Source organism: Fistularia commersonii, chromosome 9, assembly GCF_037954325.1.
Source record: "Fistularia commersonii isolate RoL2024-O1a breed Wild chromosome 9, RoL_Fcom_v1.0, whole genome shotgun sequence".
NCBI classification, from domain to species: Eukaryota; Metazoa; Chordata; class Actinopteri; order Syngnathiformes; family Fistulariidae; genus Fistularia; species Fistularia commersonii.
Window position 1 is genome coordinate 5,072,624 of NC_141292.1, and position 23,222 is coordinate 5,095,845.

Sequence of the window (23,222 nt, forward strand, 5' to 3'; positions counted from 1 at the left end):
TGGTCCGTTGGAAAGTGGGGCTGATCCCTGTAGAGGTAAAAGTCTCCAGGGAGGTGGAGCAAGACAACAGAAAGTCTTCTGAGTTTACAGGAATTTATTACAGAAATAATGCATCGAACTGCAATGAACAACCAGCAACAGTCAACGCGATCAGCAGTCATCTGCACCCAGATCCAAAGCTCAAGTCTCTATTTGGCCGAATACCGCGCGGCCTCCTAAAAGACTGGACACCGATTGATGTTCTAGACAAGCTTTTATAGAGACAAGGAGAGAAAGATCCCATACATATATTTGTCGGTTAGTTAATAATTCCTTCTTAGATACATTGGTATGTCATGTCAATGACACATACCATCGATTTACTTGATAACTTGATAAGACAGGTAAAGTACATGTTTGCACAGCTGTCATACAACACAGCAAGAACAGGCAAAGTACATGTTGCACAGCTGTTACACAACAAGGATAACCTGATTTTTCCCACAACCCGCACTCGGCCGACAGCCGGGCCCTCCCGGTCCTGTCTAACCCCCCCAAAAAAGCCCTCTACGTCTTCTGAAATCCCAGATGGATCGACCGTTACGGCGTGTTAAATTCACGTGTTTCTCGGTAAAGGATCAGGAGAGTCCTTCAAGAGGAAATGAGCTTAAATTTAAACAAAAGGAGATGCAATATTCCGCTTCTAATTGAAAATACAAATCAGTTTTTTTCTCAATCTCCTCACTGTTATTCTGAAGACAACAGTTAAATCGTAGGTTCTACTCTTGAGTAAGTGTTGTGTATTTTCTCTGAATCATACAGACCACTTTCCCAAAACACCTACACACAAGCAGAGGGAAGTACATTCTTCGCGCAATACCATTTTGTAAAGAAACGGATGAATTAAATGATTAATTTGTGCCTCCAGTTTGGCAACGAAGCCCGCGCTGGAAGACATTTCTGTTTCTTTCTGTTGTTATATTTTTCGCCCTGCACATGGAAGACCTCCCCTAATGTTTCTTGATATGGATAAGGGAGGACAGGAGCCAGATGTCGCAGCCTGTGTCAGGGAAGGAAAGAAAACAGCTAACAGAGTGGAGAAGTTCCAAAGAAAAGTGAGTGGGAGGATATGAATGTGAAATTGCTGTGATAGATGAGTGAGTGAATTTTAATATTATGGAGATAATGTGTATACACACTAGTCTAAAACTGTATTCCAATACAAACTCAGTGCAGCATTTTGGATAAATTCACGAACATTTAATTGTTAATTTTCTTTTTTCTTTTTCTCCCTGACACATGAGCTGTTATAAAAACACATACTCAAAAAAAAAAAAAAAAAAAAAAAAAAAAAGCTGACGCAGTTCATCGTTGTATATGAGCTTGTGTCCAGAAATGTTTCAAACGTATTGTGCTTGATTTTCTGCCAGAGAAACCTCAAGAGGAGACAGTTGTGCTAAACTGAGCTAACTTCTTCTCAGTCACGGCGGAAATATAAAAGGAAGGATATCACAAAGCTTTGAATAGTGTGAGTCAGACTTCGGTTTAAAGAGCTTTGCCCGGTAGTGTGATATCTGTACGGCACATATAGACTCACATGAGCGAGCACACGGAGAAAGCGCGGTCGAAAGAAAGACACACAAATCTGCAAACACACTAACACAAAAACACAAACGCACCACCGGCAGGCAGCACGCAGTCAGGTATTCTCCCTTTGCACACTCAGCAATACACAATGTCTGTCTGTCCGTCCGTCTGTATGTCTGCGTGTCTGTCTCTCTCCTCCCTGAACCTGTCACCCTGCTCGCCTGTCGGTCCTTCCGTCATTTATTGTGACTATTGTCCTTACATCACCTCTTTCCTCTCCTCTTTCCTTTTCTCTATCCTTCCCGCCCTGCATACCACGTACCCACTGCCTCTCTGCCAATTAATGCACACAGGGCTGCATTGCAGTGAAGTTGGCGCGTGCCACGGCAGCAAGCATAGTACACAGTCTACAGACGTGCATGTATGTGCCAACCGGGCAGACTGAGAGGAGCTGAAAGAGGGTGGGGGGATGGGGAGGGGGCAGAGGAGGGTGAAATGAGAATATGTTGAGTCAGGCAGACAGGATGGTGGAGTGCCACAAAGCACGTATAGACACAACGCCGCATATTCATGGTAATATATGCACAAATGAATATGGAATAAATATGCATGTAGATTATAGGGGTAAGTGCAAAGACTCTCACATACACAGACGAACTCCCTCGTAAAAGCAAACGTATACGTACACAAACATGAACATGCAAATCGCTATCGCCTTCTGTCTGCATTAAATATAGACTTTGCACATCGCTGATAAAAAAATATAAGGCATGAACTCTCTCAACTTGTTTTCCAAACGAGTGATTATATGTGTGCGTGTGTGTGTGCGCGCGCGCGCCCGCGCATGCCTCTACTGCTTGTGTCCTCATTTCCTACTGTGAGTGTTTGCATTTCCATGTCAAAGTTTCTTGCATACCAAGTTGTGTTTTTATAATCATCACTGTATAACCATTTCTGTGAGTTGAGATATGAGATATGCATGCTGTTCTGACTGCTGTTGTCTCCTTTGTTGGAATGTGTTACATCGATTTTAATCAAGGATTCATACCTACGCAAAGTGTTATTCACTGTAGCAGCAGGTCCAGGCATATTTGAATAATAGAAAGAAATGAGAAGATAAGCCAGATGGCACACACACACATACAGTACACACAGATTTTAATTGGTAGTTGTAGCTACCTACAAAATGACAATGGGGGTTGTTCTCCAAGTGAAAATTTACACACGACCATTGATTCTTTTGCTAATATTTCATACAAGTTCAGTCTCAACGCAAAGTTTTGCGACAACTTTTCTTTTAAATTTATTTCGTGAGAACTTAACAAAGCCGCACCGGGAAGATCGATGTGAATAAAAGTGCTAATTCACGTTGACTAATTGGTCAATTAACTCAAATGACATTCCGCCGAGGGGGAAAAAAAAAACAAAACAAAAAAAAAATGAATTTAATCAGTTATGAATTGAGCCCAATAGATCCTTGCCCTCTTTTTTTATGTTGCCTCTATACAATCTCAATATGAACAGTCCCCTCGTTATAAATATTCAGATCCTGCAGTTGTTCTCATGTCTAAAGTGTACCAGACAACAGATTCTATCCACGTTGAGACGGCAACGCTCCCTGGCAACAGTTCTACCAATCGGGACCGAGCGGGTGTCTGCCTGAGTCTGTCTGAGTATCATTATGGGATGTTGAGAATGAGAGAGACAGAGCGAGAGAGGGAGAGGGCGAGAGAGACAGAGGGAGAGAGGGAGAGAGACTACTTAACACTGCTCATAATGCAACATCATTCTCTGTGTATAGACCCGCTGGGTTAAGTCGCTTGCACATAGAAAGGATCAAAATCTTTTTTTTTTTTTTTTTTTTTTTCCGAAATGTCTCTATGATTCACAGTTACGTAACAAACAGACAACTATGAAATTATTTGTTGTGGGCTGATTGTCTGGTTTCTTTCCAATCGTATTCAGTCAAAGTGCACCGATAATGCGGTTCGACAAACAAAAAGAAGGCTGGATTTCACGTTCGAGAAAAGCCACAGTCATGCCAGTTCAAAGATGGCCGAGGCGAATGTACGGTCATATAAATCTATATGGCCGGAAAATATGACCTCACGCTAAAAAGTTGAGAGTGACCGATATCTGACTTTCACAGATATATCGTGTCAGTCTACACCTTGTCTGATATGAATATTTAGCTCCTCGCTGTTTCAAAATTTATGACCGGCCTGTTTTATCTACGATCTCAGTCGGCACCCAGCTGGACGCCAACATCGTGGGGATACTGTTGTTTTGGTCGAGGGAAGGACGGGACATGAATGCCAGGGTGTCCGAAACACCTGTATGATTTTAAAGTCTGACGACAGCCGGCAACGGTATTGTGTTTTAAATGTCGTGGCTTGTCGAGTGAGATGGTCGCAAAGACCAAATGTTCCCTTTTTAACACTTTTGACTTCACTTATGTCCCTGATGTGTGAAGAATAGATCTGTATTTTGAACTCAAATATCAATGAAACAGAATTCATTTAAAATGCGATTTGGATCGTAATAAAATGTTCATAGACATGATTATTCGCCTCTTAATTAGCCAAATCAGTGACTGATAATCAACTTTATTTAAGCTCACGTGTTTCCTTGTCTTGATCTATTCGCAAGGAGCAGGTCAGGTTTCTGGACTTTAGGGGTGGATTTAACAATGAGTGCACATTTCACAGCACATACTGTACCTCAGCCAGTGCCAATGTAATTTATCTATTTATTTTTTTATTGCCCATGTTCCTCTCTTCTACTGGGTTTAATCAAATTCCGGCCTGGTATGTTTTCAGGCAGCATTGCAAACATACGGTCAAGTGAACGGAAAGACTCTTAAACAAATTTTGGTAAGACAGCCTCCTTGGCAGTGTTTAGAGTGGCTCAAATGACTAAGTGTAACGTGCATGGGATCAATTGCTGCAACAGATCTGCGGATGTATCACTTCGCTCTGCACCTCAGTCTCCTCTCATTTTGTTTTGGTTTTTGCGTCCTTTGCGCCACGTACAGAAATTCATCTCATTCGAAAACTGATTCCGCCGCAAATGTCACAATGAGCCGTCTGTACTTTACCAAACGAGGCGAGGCAGGTGCATCACCTTAGAAGTCCAGTGTTTTGACTGAAACCAAAATAGCTGAGTAAAACCAAGTTTTCAAGGCAAGGAATCTCCGTTAACGCGTCCTTCAAAGATGTAATGATAATTTCTCGTTGGCCTGGATGAGAAAAACCAAGTTACCAAAGCCCATGTGATTTATGGATTGATAACATGAAAGTGATTTAGATGTAGCCTGCAGCCTGTGTCCAATTAGAAAAAAATACCAATCCTCAGTAGTTCGGACCCTGGCAGATAATTTACTAGAATTATTAACTTCAATTGGGCATTTTTACTAAGGCTGGATCTGTCAGAGATTCATATTTTTCGGCGAGGTTTGGCCAATTATGAATACCTATTTTGCCTCCTGTGTAAATAACCATCCCGTAAAGCGCAACTCAGATCGTGCCTGATTAACAAGTGTCAGTTCAGTGGGCCACTGCTCTCGGTTGATTTATCTATATTTTACAGGGCGGTGAAGTCACAAGGTGGCGTATGTTTATGTTTTTATTATAGTCATAATAACATAAAATAAAAAAGCTGTAAAAGCTGAATATTCATTTGTAATGTGTAACAGTCGAGTCTTGGCTGGTTTTATTTTAGGACTTTCATTTATTTGTGGAAATTTTGCACTTGTTCCCATTAATACTTTTTTTCTTTTGCAAAGTGTGTCATCCATTGTTTCCTTGTGTGTATTCCAGTAAGTCCAGTTTTGTTTTACTTCTTGATTTCTGCGGTTTTTACCCACCATATTTTTCATTCATCATTGTTTTGCTCAAATTGTTGCCAAGACATCAATCTCTAATTGATTTGGTTGTAATTGCTAATTTCATTTTTTTTTTGGCAAAGTCTTTTTTGTCAGACTTCTATTTAGGCCTCATTAATTTATTTACTCTTATTTATTATTGCTGGCATTTTAATTTTATCTGATTCTTGGCTGATTTGGCATCAGGGTTCTAATGGGCATTTTTTTTTATTAGAAATATTTGTCCCTTACTAGCGATACATAGCATCAGAGTAACTTGCACTGTAGATCTTAGATGGCAACCTGATGTCGCATCATGTTAGAACTAAGTCTAATCGGTCAGTTATCTTGAGCCGATCCCACCCTTCGGATAACTGGTTTGTTGTTAATTGTATCCTTGGCTGTGCATTTTTATGCATTATACAATTTTGTTCCTAATTGAAAATTGCCAAGTAAACACGGCTTTGTATTAAGTCTGGCAAACAGATGTAGATGCCAGGGTGAATGTCAATCCGAGCCCTGGCCACTTCTTTTCTTTTTCTTTTTCTTTCCCCCAAAAATGCATTCCTATCATTTTTTTATCACATTGACTGTGCCTAAAATGATGCACATTGATACTGATTCCAACTGTAAAGTTATCGCAGGTGCATTAACTTTTCCCCGGTCTGCAGTTTCTTTGTCATCTTATCCAGCTTTTACTAAAAACATTGTCCGCAGTGATGTTTTTGCTTTTAGTGTCTAGTGGGGATTTATACTCCTTATACTTGTTAAAACCAAAGGTTTATTGAAGCATGAAGCATACAGCGCTGGGCTTCTCCGCGTGTGATTGGTCCAAAACTGACCCTTTTCTGTCAGATGTTTAGAACTCAATGGGGAAAATTGGACTCGCTGAACATGTTGATAACCACACTCATGATATCGCTTGGTTTTATTGAACCGGCTCACTCAAACATCGCATATGCTGACTTGATACAATTCCTTTTTGGTAATTGTTAGAAACACTGCTTCTTAAGCTCCCGCCTGCTTCTGCAGATCTCGAAAGCTACATCCACCTAACGCGATCATAACTAACAACAAGCATCTGGTCTTCAGAACAAATTGTTGAGGAAGAACGAAAATATGCTATATATGTCATTTGTTTCGCCAATGGGGTGTTTGGCAGCACTTAACAGGAAAATCAAAATGGTTGCCTCTACCCAATGGGATGATGGTATATTTTTGCGAGTAGGTACATGACTGATCTCCTTAAATGAATACAGTGCAGTTTGACACCCAACTCGCTGACACATTATCAGCGGCAGCGATTACAAAATAACACTCTGAGACATCACGAAGGCTCGACTCCAGACATTGCACATATCAACCTTTCATGCCTCTGAACTTACGCAATTGCGTTTAACCATACAGTTTAAAGAGATTTTAGAAATAAAGCCAGGAAGAGTGCAAAAGTACATGTGGGTGAATTAACTTGAGAGAAGTATGAGAATCATAAGGTGAAAAAAAAAAAAAAGAGTAAAGAGTTTTGCGTGAAGGGTGCAAAACAGGACAAATTAAAAAGCCAGAAAGGAGTCGACAAAGCACATTTGAGTGAAGACGGTAGAGCGCAGAAAAGGTTTCCTAGGGGAGAAAAGTACTCGCAGGACACAAACGGTCTTGAGAAAAAAAACCTAGTGACAGGGTTGTGAGACCAAAACCCATCAATTAATCCTCATCCGAAGAGATTCCACTTCCACATTACTGACTTCAAAATGTCAGCAACACCAAACAGGCATTGCAGACCTGACCGTCTTCTGGGAAAGTAAATCCCTGCAATACTAAGCTCATATTGCAGAAGCATGGGGCAGGCAGGTCATTCAAGTTTATAGAAACACATAAATGACGTTACGGCAACGAGGACGGACGCACGGCAGATATTTTAAACAAACTCTTGACACAACACTAAAAATCCCCCCGTTTTCCAAATTAAAAGGAAGCTATGTAAACAGCACAGGAAGAGAAAGAAGGAAGATGGATGTGCAATTGAAGAAGCTGGTGCAGCCCCGTTGAAACTGACGTAAAAGGAAGCTAGCAATGACTGAACAAAATAGAAACTTAGCTTTTGAAAGTAGTCGGCTTTTACAAAACCGTTGTTGTGATATAGCAGTTCTTAGTCACTAAAGATAGTATCCAAACATGGTGATAAAATGCTTTGTGCTTGAGATAATATTCACTAAAGATGCAATCCATATTAACCTTCTTTTGTTGTGGTTAAAATAGTAAACGTTGGCATCTACGTGATCAAACCAGGCTCCTGCGAACTTTTGACTGCCCCATTTTCTCAGTTTGAAGGCAAACTCATGAAAACGGTTCGGACAGCAAACGGGGACGCAAAGAGATAGCACGGATAGTTAAGTCTATATCCTCGATGATAAAATTAAAAGTGCTGCGGGTGATGGCCGCTCAAGATAGTGTCAATGAAACACACACACACACACGCGCACACACACACACACACATACACACGCACGCATCTGTGAACAGAATAAATCCATGTTAACGGCATAATGTCTACCATGTGATATCTCTTTTTTTGGACAGTTTCCAAGTAATAAATCCTTTACACTGGCATCCGCACAAGGCCACCATGTGACTTAGAGGGCGTCCAAAATATAACACAGAACTGTGCATTTTCCATGAGCCTAAGGCTGTTAATTTCATGCTAGTATGTTACTGATCTTCTGCCAGCAAAGTATCAGTTCTGATACGCCAAAGCTGTTTTTTCCCCCCACCTTTGCCTATTTATATCGAGAATTACCTAACATGGCTTATGAAGAAAGAAGGTAACAGAGGGCAAACTGGCAATGATGTCACTTCCTTTAAATGAACCAATCAAGCAGTGTATAACACCACGGGGGGGGGGGGGGGGGGGGGGCAATCATGTGATTTCGATTGATATTGCAAAAGTAACACTAGTAATTTAATACACAATTTTACTGTTCTCATCCAGAACATTTCTTTTCCGCAATTAATTAGCTCCACTGTTTTAAAATTGTGTAAATGCATCAATAAATTGGCCTTCAGCACAACAAACAAATCAGCAAAACATTACCATAAAATGAGCAAAATCTTACCACAAAATTTCCCAAAAAGAAAGCCAAAAAAAAATGATAGATACTGTTTTTTAAAAAAATTGGGTAAAATTTGCTAGCATTTAAAAGAAAATAATTATGTATCAAAGAATGAACGTTTTAGATTCACGTGTTATTTATATTAAAATATAATTTGTGTCTGTCCCTCCCAACCTGCATACCACTCTGCCTTTTTTTTTTCTTTAATTTTTTACCCCAACTGGTCAAGACAGAAGGCCGCACACAAGATTTCTGCAAAGTTTCTAAAAAAGGCAGTTTTTCCTCACTGCTGTTGCCAAAGCGCTTTCTCATGGCGGGACTTTGGGGTTCCTGTAAATCATTTTAAAGAGCTTGGCCCAGCCCTTCTCTACATGGAAAGTGGCATAAGACAACCGTGTTGTGCTTCGTGCCGATCCCTGCTCACATCGGGCAAGAGGCGGGGGTTTGTCCCTGTTTGGTTGCCAATCAATCGCGGGGTTACACATTGACGTAAAGCTTCTCACTCTTCCATTCCCGCTTATGGGCGATTTAGTGTCTTCAATTAACCCAATATGTGTTTTCTGACTTTGGCAGGAACGAGAGAACTCGGAGAAAGGCCACACAGGCAAAGGGGGAACGTGCAAACTCCACAAGGGAAGGCCCAAGACGGATTGGTACCGGGAACTTGAAGCGAGGGTGAGCGTGAGCCATTGAGACATGATGGTGCGGCGGTGCAGTTTGCCGTTAGTGTAAGAATTTTAAATGTTTTTCTAGTTTTTTTTATTCCTTTAATAATTACCGTAGACTACATATTAAATTACGTAAAGACATACAACTCTCTGCCGGCTTGATTTGACCTTAGATAAGTTAGTAAAAGCCCCTTAACTTCCCTCGCAACGGTTGTGACTTGTCATAAAGGTTTGGTTTGAAGCGGCCTCCAGAGATACTGCTCAATCTACCGTAACATTCAACATCACTGAAAACAACAGACCAAAATTACTGTTAAATTGAAGCAACGTCTCATTGAAACACTTTAATTAAAATCTGAACATTATTGCTTTCATGAAGTGACAATTTACTGCTTTAATTTAAGCCTGATGCGCCCAATAAACTGGCAGCTCTGTGTAATAACTAAAAAGAAACATGTCTCGTGCAGAGAGAGCTGTCCATCTCCAAAAAAGTGAGCTCCTCTCCGAGCAGGCAACATTTTCCCCTGGCATCCGTAGAAGTGTTATACTCTTGCCTTGTGACTCTGCTTTGACAAGAACATCAGTTTACTCTCTCAAGAGTAGGTTTTGTGGGATCTCAAAAGTAGTCCTTCATTTCCACACTGTGATTGTGCCATGGCAGGTAATATAATGTTTAAAAAAATGAAAAGAAAAAAAAAAAAGAGCTAATTGGCTGCAGTTGTCTGCCTGCAGAGCTCCTCGATAATTTATTCTTGTAAGTGTATGGGGGTGGGGGTGGGTTATTCAAATTACATAATGTGGCTTGTGTTGAATTAAAATTACATTTGATGGAAGTCATACAGTCATCCTATGAACATGTGGTGTGTTTCAACCCAATCATAAAAGTCTTCACGTGGACATGAACGGTGGTAATCGGTGATGATTAAATCTGTTGGTCACAAACTAAACCCAAAAGTTAAGGAGAAAATGAAAAAGGGAAAAGTTGTTATATCATGATGGGCGTGTGTGCAAAAAACAAGTGTTTTCAGACTCCTTGGATTGTTAGGGGTAAAAAAAAAAAATGTGAATATAATTTTTGTGATTGCATTTAGCCCTTTGTTTTATAACGGAGCCCATTTGATAAAACTGGTCTACCAGTCTATCCCCAGCCGGCATCCAACTGTTTAAATTCTGTTGTTTGTTTGAAAGGAGGTTGCTTGAATTTATAATGTCAACCTGCTGTTGGACGGACATCAGGTACGGTTGATACAAAATTACTCAAGGAAATCATTGACTTTACAAGGACAACATTTAAATACTGCTAAAGTACCACAGAATTCAGAAATAAACATCAGCTTATTTTGAATAATGTGTATTTTAATACTGATTCCTCTGAACATCAACCGATTCCCCCACACAGTATGTGTATATATTTTTTTTAATCTATTTTTTACGCCAAAAAGCCCGGCTTGGCTCTACATCATAGATTCAACTTATATCAAACTCTTTTGTCAATTTGAAAAGTGTTCCGAAACACTGACAACATCTGTTGAGCTTTATCTCCCACTCAAGTTACACAAATGACAAAGTGGGCCTGTCACAGCTACACTAGTGCGTCTGATACTTAACTATGCTAAAAGTCAGCACATCGATTCAAAGAAAAAGGGCCCTAAAACTAAATTCATGACCTTGATTTGGGGACAACAGGGGCTGAGATGGCCTGCGGAGTATCACTGACTGTCACACAAGGACCACAATTAAGTTAGATTTCACAGGACGTCTCTATGTTTGCAAGCGTATCAGTGGTGACACACCCTATGCATTTGTTCCAAACATGATTTGATTTTCATGGTGCATGAGGCAGTGAAACATGAAGGAAATAGGATGAATCAGCGTGAAAAGAAAGCCTATCGCTGTGGATTCTGCACAGACATTTTTTTTTTTTTATAGAAAAAAGCAATACCAAGGAATGAAGCGGTGAGATAATGTTTAGCTTTTATCTGTGGATGAAGCTACATCCTGTCTTTATTGCAATGATGATCAGCAGAACAGATTTACTTTGAAAGATGTGGTCAAAACGGTTGCTGTTACGAAGTGATGATGCAGCTCTGATGACAAAAAAAAACCAAACAGAAAGGTTGATGCGTGACCCTGGACTAGTTGTATCCCACCGATGTCAGTCAGAGAATGATCAGGTGTCGATAAACGTCACTGTCAAAAGGAATTATACTGATGCCTCACTCCAATAGTATTTGTCATGGGCAAATATAATTAGGCCAAGCTTTTTCCAAGATGGAAATGGCAACCTGGGCATAACAACTTCAAATGGTCTAATTAGTCTAAAAAATAAATGGAAGTGAAAAAGAATGGCCTGAAACCACTGTTGTTTCACAGTGTAGCTGAGGATCGAATCTATAATCAACTTTTTTCATATATCGATGGCTGGATGGCAAAACCTCCTATCTTTTGGGTAATTTTTCGATTTTGGGGTTTTTGCATTGAATGGTGAGATATGGGATGGCTCCACATTTTCAGTCTATCTGCAAGATTATCCCGCCCTTTCTTTTGACATAAATGTCACATGGCAAAACTCCTATGTGCACAATGAAGTAGAAAAAATTAGGAAAAAACACTTATCTGCATTGTCAGTGGTAAAAATACGTGCTATGAATTTTTAAATTATAACATAGAAATATAGTCTGGAAACAACAGAATATACTTGAATATCTTTAACAAAGACCATACTATAATTAAATGAAATGTCTTTTTCATTTCCTGAAAAAAGTGTTTTTTTCAGATAGGAGGTTTTGTATTCCATATATATATATATATTATAATTGTAACAACCTTCAGGTAAAAAGAACTGAGACAACCAAACCAACAGCTCACTCACACAATAATTTTGCTGTCATAAGTGACTGAAATATGCATTATGTATTAAACATGTTATTCTGTATAATTTATACTCCTCGCATTGCAGTGAAGCTCGAACTTGCCTCATACATTCAAAAGATTTTCCTCAGAATCAGATTTTCCCATTTTAACGACGAAACTTCTGAACTCCTAAATAGCTGAGAATTTGAAATTTGCATTTATGAAATACTCACATGGTTCATGGCGACTTATAAGAGATGTTGGGGTGTTGCTGGCAGTAATCCCCTCTTTTGCACAACAGTTAGTACACATTGTTCTTTGGCAAAAATGTTGACTAGCTTTCGAGCGCTTAGCTCCATGCAGGTTCCAAACACAGGTTGTGTTAATGAAGTGAACAAGCTACACGAGCGGCAAAAGATAAGATTTAAGTGCACTTTTCACACTGAATTCCTGCATTGACTGCAGCCTAGCGAGTCCGTGATGACCTAATAAAATACGGACCCCCAAGGTGAGCCTTGGCGTGAGGTTTGCGCAAAGCCTCCATATGTCCACATTGAGCCCATGATCCTATTAATTGTAAACAGCTGCACTATACATCCATATGTTTTTTTGTCCTTTCTTTTAATTTTTTTCATGTTTTTGGTTTTCTTTCTGTAAAGAAAAGTAGATCCTTATTGAGATATTTGAAAGTTTGGGAGTAGGATGGCAAGAAATCTTGCAAAATAATTGCAAGCCTATGGTATCATTCGCCTAACTATATCAAAAATCACATTGTTTTTCATAATGTCCCAATGCACATGTTATGACTTGTGCACAAAGAACATTTTGGAAAAAGAAAATACGTGCCATGGAATTTTGCAATGTTGTATTTTCTCGCTGTCATATGCCACTGGAGTAGCTACCTGACAAAACTGCCGGGTTCAGTTACAGCATACAGTCTCAGAAGAAGACAGTAGAGTTTCCCTGTGAGACGCATCAGCTCTTAAAGGAATTTAATTTCAACAAACTGAACATGTTTCCAATGTCGCAACTGAAAATGTAGACTCCTACATTTTGATTCTGTTTGCAGACAACGTTCAATATGCTTGTGTTCTGATGGAGTACAGAACAGACTATCTCAGTTACAGTCATCCATCTCCTTATAGTGGCGCATCTGTGTCTGCGTCTTACAAAAGGCTTGATAGCAAATGGACTGATTTCCCCCAAATTTTCCTTCGCTGTTTAAACAAATCACAAAGCGCGTGCTTGAGGGCCTGTGTGTGCAACAGAGTAAAAAGAGTGACATAAAAATAGGGGTTATATTGAGAGTATAGACCTGCCATTTAAATCCCCCCGGTGTCTTTCGTGAGCATATTGTTCTGCAGTGACACATGCGTGACATCAGAACAGTCCAACATGGCTGCCAGACGAGCGGTGCGGTGCAAAAATGAGGGCACATCTTTCAGCATCAGTGCCCTACTGTCTGCACATAGGCAAACACACACATACATGCAGAAATGAGAGTACAGTGCGCTGCTGTTTGAGTTCAAGTTTATGTATCTCAATCAAAAGAATGTCTCGTGACTTGCAGAAGATTTCCCAATGATTAAAATCACAATGTTGTCCAGTGTTATAACGTATCATAAAGGACAGCCTGTTCAAGTGCATGGCAATACATTTATTTTGAGAGCACACTCCCGCCCTCCCCACACGCACTTTACTGTGGCCTGAGAGTCTTCCAGTCAGCACCAGACCAAACTAGCATGCATGTGCTCAAATAACATCATGTCACCTTGGATAACCTCATCACACTGGTCCCTGGAAGAGGCCCTATCTGACCTGTGTCAACACAGCTGTTTATCTGTCTCAAGTCACAGTAGAGAAATAGGCGGCATTCAAACATAGATAAAAAGATCCCATGCATATTTCACAAATACACATATGTTGCTTTTTTACAAACACACACACACACAAATGTCAAGTGATCTGTGATCATTTTCCACATGTTCAGTCTTTCCATAGAGTGCAGGGTGACCTATTTCAGGTAGCAATTAAAATTTCACGGTTTATGTCTGAGAAGTTGTTTTACATATTTTGGAACATGCGTCACACTGATTCACTATCTTGTCAAGAGTTAAGTTACATATTTATTGCATGAAAGGTACCGATAGCAGCTTGAAATCTTAGTTTAGAGTGCATGATGATGAGGAGAAAAACAGCTAGCCTGCTTTGGTTAGAAGGTAACAAGACTAAGGCCCATTCAAATGGGATTAATGTTACAAGAGGAGGTGGGGGAATGAAATATTTAACCATCTGGAAATGAAATGATCTGATCTGGAGACATGGACATTTAACAAAAACCAAAAGTGTCCCAGGAGAGTGCGTCGAAGTTGAGGCGAAGGTACTGCCAGAGGATATTCGTGAAACATCATACTACTTCTTGGAAGCCTGACATGGTAAAATTTTAACAAAGAGATCTTGAACACACACTTTAGGCCCTAATGACAAATCCTGTGATATCCGGAGGATACCCGATGCCCATTGTGACTAAATGCACCGTAAATCTTAAGAAACCATAGAATAAAAGATACCTCAAGTTAATCACAAGTTTCCCGGCCTATCGTAACAACCCTCTGTCCACGCATGGGTTTCACGCGAACGGCTCATTATAACAGAGTTAAATTGTGTATAATCACAGAATTACATCTGTCAGATGGTCGTTCTAAACAATAAAAGATTGTCGTACGCACTAATCCAATCTCCAATCTTCCTTGTGTAATCTAAACAGGAGAAAATCATGGTGGCGCAAGAGGAAGCATAAGTGTATACATTAGACGTCTGGAACCATAAATATCTGCACGAAACAGGTGCAACTGAATCAAGCGTTGTTTAAATAACTCAAAGACAGTCATCTTGAGGTTCTGTAGTTAATGTACCAGGAAGGCCTGTCTGTTATTTATCAGGATACTTTGCTCCAAACTGCGCCTCTAAGTAATGACATCAAAGAAAACAGTATACCTCTAGAAGACCCATGGACAAGTATATATTCATTGATTCATTCTCTGTCCCACGTATCCTCCACACAATCCCTGCAGATAACGTATATAGAGACTTACAACTATTCAAAGTCATACTCACACCGACAAATAATGTAGATTTTTTTTTTCCTGTCTTACAGCAATTCAAAATCATACTCACACCGACAAATAATGTAATTTTTTTTTTTTTGTCCATTAACATTCAAAATGTCTGAGACACTTTTTTTTTTTAAGGCTAAAGTTTGTTTTTAAGGTTATTTGTTGTCTTCAGAAAGACACCTGAAAGGCAAGTCACAAATTTTTGAGGCCAATTTTTCTCTATCAGGAATTCGTTAAGTGCCAAGCGCACAAGGCCGACTCATAGTCATTCATTTCTCATTTCATTTCACCAACAGTCATGACTCTAAGTCGTCCTATTGTATATTAACATAGTAACACTTTCAAGCCTAAAAATAAAATTTGACTTTACTCATAGAACTTCACTTAAATGTGTTAAAAGGTAAAAATAATACAGTTTATTTATTGTTGCATGCAACTGAATTTTACGTGTTTACAGTTGGATGGTGACTCCTCCTAGGCCATGCTAAACCGCTTTCTTCATATTCCGGATAAAAATATCGAAATAGCAGTCATCTTTCTTTCTAATCCACTGCAAAATGGTGAATATTCTCCCATAGAATGAAAAAGTAAATTTATTGTTTTATTGTTAAGCGGCGCAGAACTTAATCTCTGCGTCCTCCCATTTTTTTCAGAAATGAAACACATTATGAGACAATAAATGTCACGGTAACATTTTAAAGACGGAGTTCCTTTCACCTTCAATGTGAAACACACACAAAAAAAACATCAGGTATTTAATTCTGTTTTGTGGCAGTAATTGCTAACGCATGCCAGTTGCAGAAATAGGAGGAGGCGATGTGAAAACTGGCCACCTCTTTTTTTTTTTTTTCTAGTGGCAGAAAGTATTTTGCAGAGCTTTCAGCGCATGAAGAGCACACACAAGTTATCGTCACCAAGGAGGTCACTTCACTTACTACCTTATGCACTAATTTGCAGGCTGTGTTTACTGGCAGGAGCCTTGAGAGAGGCTTGAAGTTTGCAGAAATTTAATTATGCACAGCACACAGCAAAAGAGCATGGAAAATTGAGGTGGGCTGCAAGGATAAATGCCATTCAAATTGCTCTCTCTCTCTCTCTCTCTCTCTCTCTCTCTCTCTCTTTCTCTCTGTCTCCTTCTCCGTGAATGTCTGCATGATTCTTCTGGGCTTTATTTATGTGTTTTTCTGTGCATGTGTGTTTGTGCATGTCTGTGTGCGTCATCCACCCAAATTACAGGTTTGGCTCTCACAGTACGTCTGATGTCCCCCCTCACCGTGACTCAAAAAATGTGATTTACAGCCAGAATAACGTCTGAACTTATGACGAAGCCATTACAAAGAGATCGGCTGGGGGGAATGGATCATGTTAGTCGACACCTTTTCACTTTAGGTAGTTAAGTGGTGAGGCGTAGTGAGCCCTAAATGTGCCGTAGATCCAATCCACAACAAAAGTTCAACTCGGGGTCCCTCAACTGGGAATCAAACGCCAGTTAATACTAAGCACGATTACACAAGTATGAAAGCCTTGGAAATCTTTCAAGCTTTTCAGAATTGTTCCTACTGAATATCAACCCTCCTGAACTCGGCAGAGCACCGATGCTACTGATACGCATTTTCTTCACCGAGTCTTTGCACTGCAGCAGAAAAAGAAGATAATTCTCCCCAAAACGTACGATGTAAAGTCCTTGACGTCGAGTGAAAAATAAGCTAAGCATCTACAACAATGTATAAAACAATGTCCAGGCGCTTTTTTTTTGTCCACGTCGGATTAATGACTGAAATAATCAGGCTACATAACCTTCATGAATTTTTAATGTGCGTGCTGATGCCATAAATACCGTCAAATGAGGCGAATTAGCTTTGACTAAAATCTAATTTTCCATCCTGTCTGAGAACACAATCTCATGACTGTATCATAAATGCATCCCGTCAAAATTCTCAGCACTGTAATTCTTTGCAGTGGCAACGTGCTCCTATTCATGCTGAAAATACTTTTAACATTCAAATGTGCACATGTTCCCTTCCCTTTTTTTTCCCCCCCTGCTCAGGCATAAATGCACAGACATGCACAATCACGCAAACACACACACACACACTCAGACACTCAGCACAGACACGACATTCATGCCATGTGATCTTGCTAGGCATTATGCCAATGGCCAAACATGTCACTTACCAGAAATCTCTGAGACAGAGCTCAGAGAGTGAGAAAGAGAAAACGAGAGAGTGGATTCTGCATTTTTGTCTGTTTGTAAGAACTCCTTGTCAAGTATAAGTACAGTACATAAGACTAGGAATGTGAAATGTAGCTGCCATAGTTATCTGCAATGCACTGTGGTGTGGGGGCAGTCAGTTCTGAGAAAGGAAAAAAAAAAGGACACGTGATCTTTGAGATCTAATGTGGAATTGTTCTGAGGAACATGCCATGTTTACTGTTCATTGTCTGAAATCTTGGAAGGCTTCCTGAAAAGCACGTAGCGAGCCAAAGTGATCCAAATCACTTACATTTCCAGATTCCTAATAGCTTTCGCTAATCCTCTCTTTCTCTCACTTGGTCCTTGGCTAGTTTTCCACGTCTCTGTTTTTCCGCATATACATATGCTGAGCATACCTTTGTATTTGTGCGCGTTACGCAACAATGAAGCAGCAAAAACTGGACACTATGGTTTGATAAACTTAAATCAATAGCAACATTATTATCTTGTGTGCTTCAAACCGCTTGGAGGCAAGGGGGGTAGGAATGAGGGGGGCACAAAATAAACAGAAAGACACATAAATGCTTGTTTTAATCTTGCTCTCCAATCTGTGTTTTCCTTCTCCAAAGCTAAAAGAAGGAGCAAACGGCAGCACCGTGCCAACTTACATTTTAAACGAACAGAGATTAAACAATAATGGACCCACCCAAACTTTTGTTGGCTTGGGTAATCAGCCTTTACACTACAAACACATGGTTTGCATGTGATATGGCAGCCTGTCAATAGTGTCATAACAAACGCACAGTCCTAGAAATGTAGAATGCAAACAGTTTAAAATGTTTTTTTTTTATTATCCCCGCTATGGAGCAACTGAAAAAAAAAAGGACTGGCCATCGTTGGTTTTTCTTTTTTGGAGGGTAATTTTCATGTGATTTCTGTCATATTAAGTAATTAAATTAACGGTCGAACCCCATCTGTGCTTAATTCATCAGATATCCACCCGGTTAATATGTTTGACAGTGATTGATTTGAGTAATTTTTTTTCTTTCGTTTCAGTATTTATACTTCATCTTTTTGTTGATTTTAAGAGTAAAACGTATCTGCGGTAGATCGTTTAGAGAACCCTAATGGGATTCCACATTTACCTACAGCATACAGTCTGTGTGCACAAACTTGCACAAGTTTGCTGCACGTTCATCGCACAAACAAAACCACTTAAGACTTTGACACCCATTTGTCTCATCACATTAAAATATCAAGATGTATATACAAATAAAAATCTGGCAAGATGTTTTTTTTCCAGGGGTCAAAGACAGAAGTCACTGGTTCTCTTTAACATCAAGCTGTACTCAGCCTGATAGTCCACTAGCAAATGCTTGTTTTGAGAGGTAGCTACAATCATAACATTGCAAACAAATCTTCCTGCAACTGGAAGATAATTGCGGCTGTTCTCCCAGATCTTCTTTTGAAGTTATAATTACAAGTCATTCCAACTAAAATAATATCTATGTAAACGCATAACCTGCACACCAACATTTTCCCCCCTTAGGATGCTTATGTGATATTGCTGCAACAACAAATAGACCCTTTAAATTTTCCAGGATATATTTATATATACATATATATATATATATGTATGTATGTGTATATATATATATATATATATACACACACGTCAGGAAACATGTTGCACCATGTTCAGAAATGCAGCAATCATTTTTGCTTATTAAATTAATGTGCGGGTTTTTTTCTGAAAAGGTTTCGCTGGACACACTTTATGGACAATTTTGAAGAGGATCTCTTTAACTTTATTAGGGAGACAAAATTTATCTCAGAATGACCAATTTTATGCTGATTAAGTCTCCTACCGAGGCAGAATTACAACTTGTGTGTGTAACTGCTGATATTTTTATTGGAAGCGAGTATTTTTGGAAATGTCAACTTTGATTGGGAAGATTCTGTAACTGAATAGATAACTGGCTGAAGTATTAATGACTGAGCCTTAAGAAGCTGTTCTCACCCCGTGGCAACTCTTAAAACAGGAGGTAGATTTTGAGAAAAATCAATGACGGCTCAGTAAAAAGAAGGTAACGAAGTCAGTAAAATATCACACTAATGTTTTTGCTTATGTATCATATTACACAGTACTTCACAATATATTTCAAATATCACATTAAAAGTAGCACAATTAGATGGATGTTATTTACTTCTCTATATGAGGCCTTCTGATCCAGGGGTGACGGATACAAGGTGAACCCCACCTCTCGCTTATTGACAGAGCTGTGGAAGACAAACTATACAAGGAATGATTAAATGACTATTGTATTAAATATTCAAATGAGTTTCTGGAAAATAGATGCTATCAAGGTAAATTGGACCGCTAAACAGGAGCAATGGACAGAGAGAACATGCTCTCATCAATCAATTCCTGAACTTTTCCTGTATCGTTTAAATTTCTGCTATCTTTATTTTTATTTTAGTTTGAAATACGACAAAGTTTGTGACCGTACGTTCAAAATTTACAGGTTGTAACGGTGAAAATACATCCAATTGTGTTTCATCGCCTTATTAGACATGACCTTTGCCTGTGGAGCACCAGGATAAGCTACTGGAGCAGTGAAAGAATGTCAATCAATGACCAAGTCTTAACAATCAAATAAACGCCACAAGCACATCGCACATTTTCTCCACAGTCCCAGAAACAAATAGTACTGCAGTGCAGACACCAAGACAACTAACTGATCTCCGAGCTGTTTTGAACATGCTCTCACATCCAGTTGCTTAAAATAAGCGACTAAAAAAGCCTTTACAGAAACTATACGACAAACAATGTATACAAATTAAACCATCACGTTATGTAAAATGTAATTGAGAATTCATTAACATTTTGATTATTCTGCTAATTATTGAAACTATGAGGGAGACGATACAAGGACAAGATTTTAAATTTGAATTAAATTTAACTTAACATTTGCTCCTTTCAATGTGATAAAAAGAAAATGCTCGGTGTATATATGTGTGTGTGTGTGTGTGTATATATATATATATAAACATATATATTTATATATTTTTATATGGCAATATATATATGTGTGTGTATATATATATATATATATATATATATATATATATATATATATATACACTTTTTCTTTTTTTTTTTGCATACAAGTATGTAACAAAATCTCCAAATGGGTTTGGTAGCATGTAACAACTTTTTGATTGTTTTGTTATGTGAAGTGCTTTACCCTATATTTCATATTTGAGATTCGTTTGAAAAAACGGTAACCGTCCGCAGGCTTATGCGGTGGCTCCCTCAATGAAGGCAAGAGGGAATTACGACCTCTGCAGCTGTCCATCTTCTCCACTACATATTGGCAGTTCTCCTGTTAATGACCTACTTTAAACATGTGGCTCATAACACTGGCCCCTCAATACAACAGCCAGAATCCTGGCAAACACTGACAGAGAAAAATCTCTCATAAAAGACAGAAAAACTTGTCAACAGAATTAAAAAGACTTTAGAGATTTGAAAGCACCAGCATCATGTATTTTACTGATGGTATCATCATGTTGCCCGGAAAGGATTAGAGTGGATGTAACGTATAGAAAAAATACTAAGGGCAACATATATATAAATAGTTGGCAAACTTTCTTGTTCAGGGCATTTGACATACTGGCTAGCTTTAATCAAATATCGAACTATCATAAAATGCGTATTTTTCCCTATGTATCGCTCTCATGACTATACAAATACATTTCTGGACAGAAAATGTGCGTAACAGCTGGTTGACGTGAGCCCAGCAGATCGCCGCTGACGAAGGAAAGCGGACGTACCGCTGTACCTTAAACATATCGAGAATGCATTGTCACGTCAAAATGAAAGTTGCTTTTTTTAAACATGTGTTTTACACCGTGGCTATATAATAAAAGAGAAAGGCAAGGTCGCTGGGTTTGACTACAACGGTTTTGCCTGTTTAGCCGGTGGTATTTAAGAAGCATGACATTGGCGCATACTAACAGGCTTATTGCCAAACTGGATCCTGACTGTTTATCACAGAAAATGCTGAATTAAAGGTCTTACTTTGAGGTACTCTTTTAAAAACCAATGCATTACCGACTTGGACATTTTATCTGAATTCATATTTCACAACAGACGTGCTTCTTGAACCCCACACAGTCAATTTGAAACTACTGTATTTTGTGGAAGAAAGAAAAAAAAAAAAAAATTGCGTTGAACAAATGCATGTACATTGGTGATACCTGTACCGTGGCACTCAAGAAATGAAGAGGGCCATTACTTCAACTTAATTACTTCAAGTTCAGTTCCATAAATAGCAATCAACAAGCCCTGACACACACCAGGAAAAGCAGTTTTTATCCACCAGGGTTTAAGTAAAACATTGCCTGAGCTACATACAGCTTATGAGAATATAATGTATGACTGTTGCCCTGTATCGCATACCATCAGCAGTGAGTCATCACCGTCCCAGGAAGGGAAAATCATACACATATAAACACCCTCTCCGCATAAATATACACACAAACAGAGAAAGTGCACACACACGGCAGATTAAGCAACACTAGGGTCCTTCTCATACTGACTGTATTGTTATGGTGTGGAAATTTCATGGAAACTTTTTTTTTTCTTTTTTCATTTGCTTCTCTTTCAAAAGGAACATCTGTCATTGAGACGTTTTTTGTTTGTTTGTTTGCTTTTTATTTGACTTCTTCTGTCTGCAAATATTTGCCGTCAAATGCAGGAAATTACCTAAAGGTGTTTTTTTTTTTTTTTTTTTTTCCATCTACTCCACATAAGCGGTGGTTAATGCCGGTTTGTATTCCGAGTGAAATTTTTAAATAGCTTATGTATCTCTGTGTAACAAGACAACCCTTCGTTTAAGGGTCAAACACGAGAATCTAAAAACCCTTGCCTCCTCTCACCCATTCTCTTTCTCTCCTCATCAGTTATATTTAAAATTGTGCTGCCGTTTGCTCTCCTTGACACTCCCCTCTTGCACACAGCCCCAGGCCCCCTTGTGGAATGCTATATAGTGTGAGGCCTATGGAGGAAGGGCATCCCGGGACACGGCAAGAACACACACGAGCCAACACACTGTACACTCACACACATGCACGCACACAGAAAAATACAGCTGTTGAGAGCCATCACGACCCTTTGGCGGGCATCCAAGTCAAAGACGAGAAAAGCTGGAAGGCCATAGAGAGAAAGAGAAAAAAAGTACAGTATGTCGTAGATAGAAACTTGGCTGTACGAAAACATTACTCTGAACTGATTTCCCTATAGTGTGTGTAGGAGTGTGTTTGTGTGTGTATGAGGGTAATCATAAACTAAAAGCTATCTCTGTATTGCCTCAGGGCTGGTAGGGACAGCTATGTATATATAATAATTTAGTTATTCATACAGGAAGAACAATGTGTGTTGTCCAGCAGGATAATTTTACAAACTCTCAAACACTCTCGTCTCTGCAATTCTGAGCTGTAAAATAGCAAGAGGTGTTTCTTTAAATAAGCTGTGAACTTTACACTACACCACTTGAATGATTCATGTGACTATAAGACAGGCTTTCAGCATCCAACTCGTGCATCCATGATGCTTGGAAACTCAAAGTTACACACTTTGGCTTGTTCACATGACAAAAAAAAAAAAAAAAGCAAATGGTTAAAACCATTTCCCACTTGTATAGTTTGGATTTTTTCGTTTTAAAATTTGAGGACAAACACACAGCTTGATATTGGACTAGATAAATTTGTGTGTGAGGGAGGGAAAGTGACAGGAAATGAAGAAAATTGCCACAAGCTGCATGTCGCCTTGCCACACACTGTAACCATGTA

The 23,222-nt window shown here is 39.2% G+C and overlaps 1 protein-coding gene and 1 long non-coding RNA gene across 3 annotated transcripts in view; one reads left to right on the forward strand and one right to left on the reverse strand.

The window, feature by feature from the left end:
- Positions 1–23,222, forward strand: part of LOC147231036 (uncharacterized) — a 68,209-nt gene that overhangs the window by 14,430 nt on the left and 30,557 nt on the right. Inside the window, exon 3 of one of the 2 annotated variants that reach the window (XR_015106589.1) lies at positions 9,109–9,210. This is a non-coding gene — a long non-coding RNA (uncharacterized LOC147231036). Of the gene's footprint in view, positions 1–9,108; positions 9,498–23,222 lie in introns of those variants that run through there. The other variant, XR_015106588.1, reaches the window with a different exon arrangement.
- nacc2 (NACC family member 2) overlaps positions 1–23,222 on the reverse strand; it is a 39,999-nt gene that overhangs the window by 13,700 nt on the left and 3,077 nt on the right. The window lies entirely within an intron of this gene.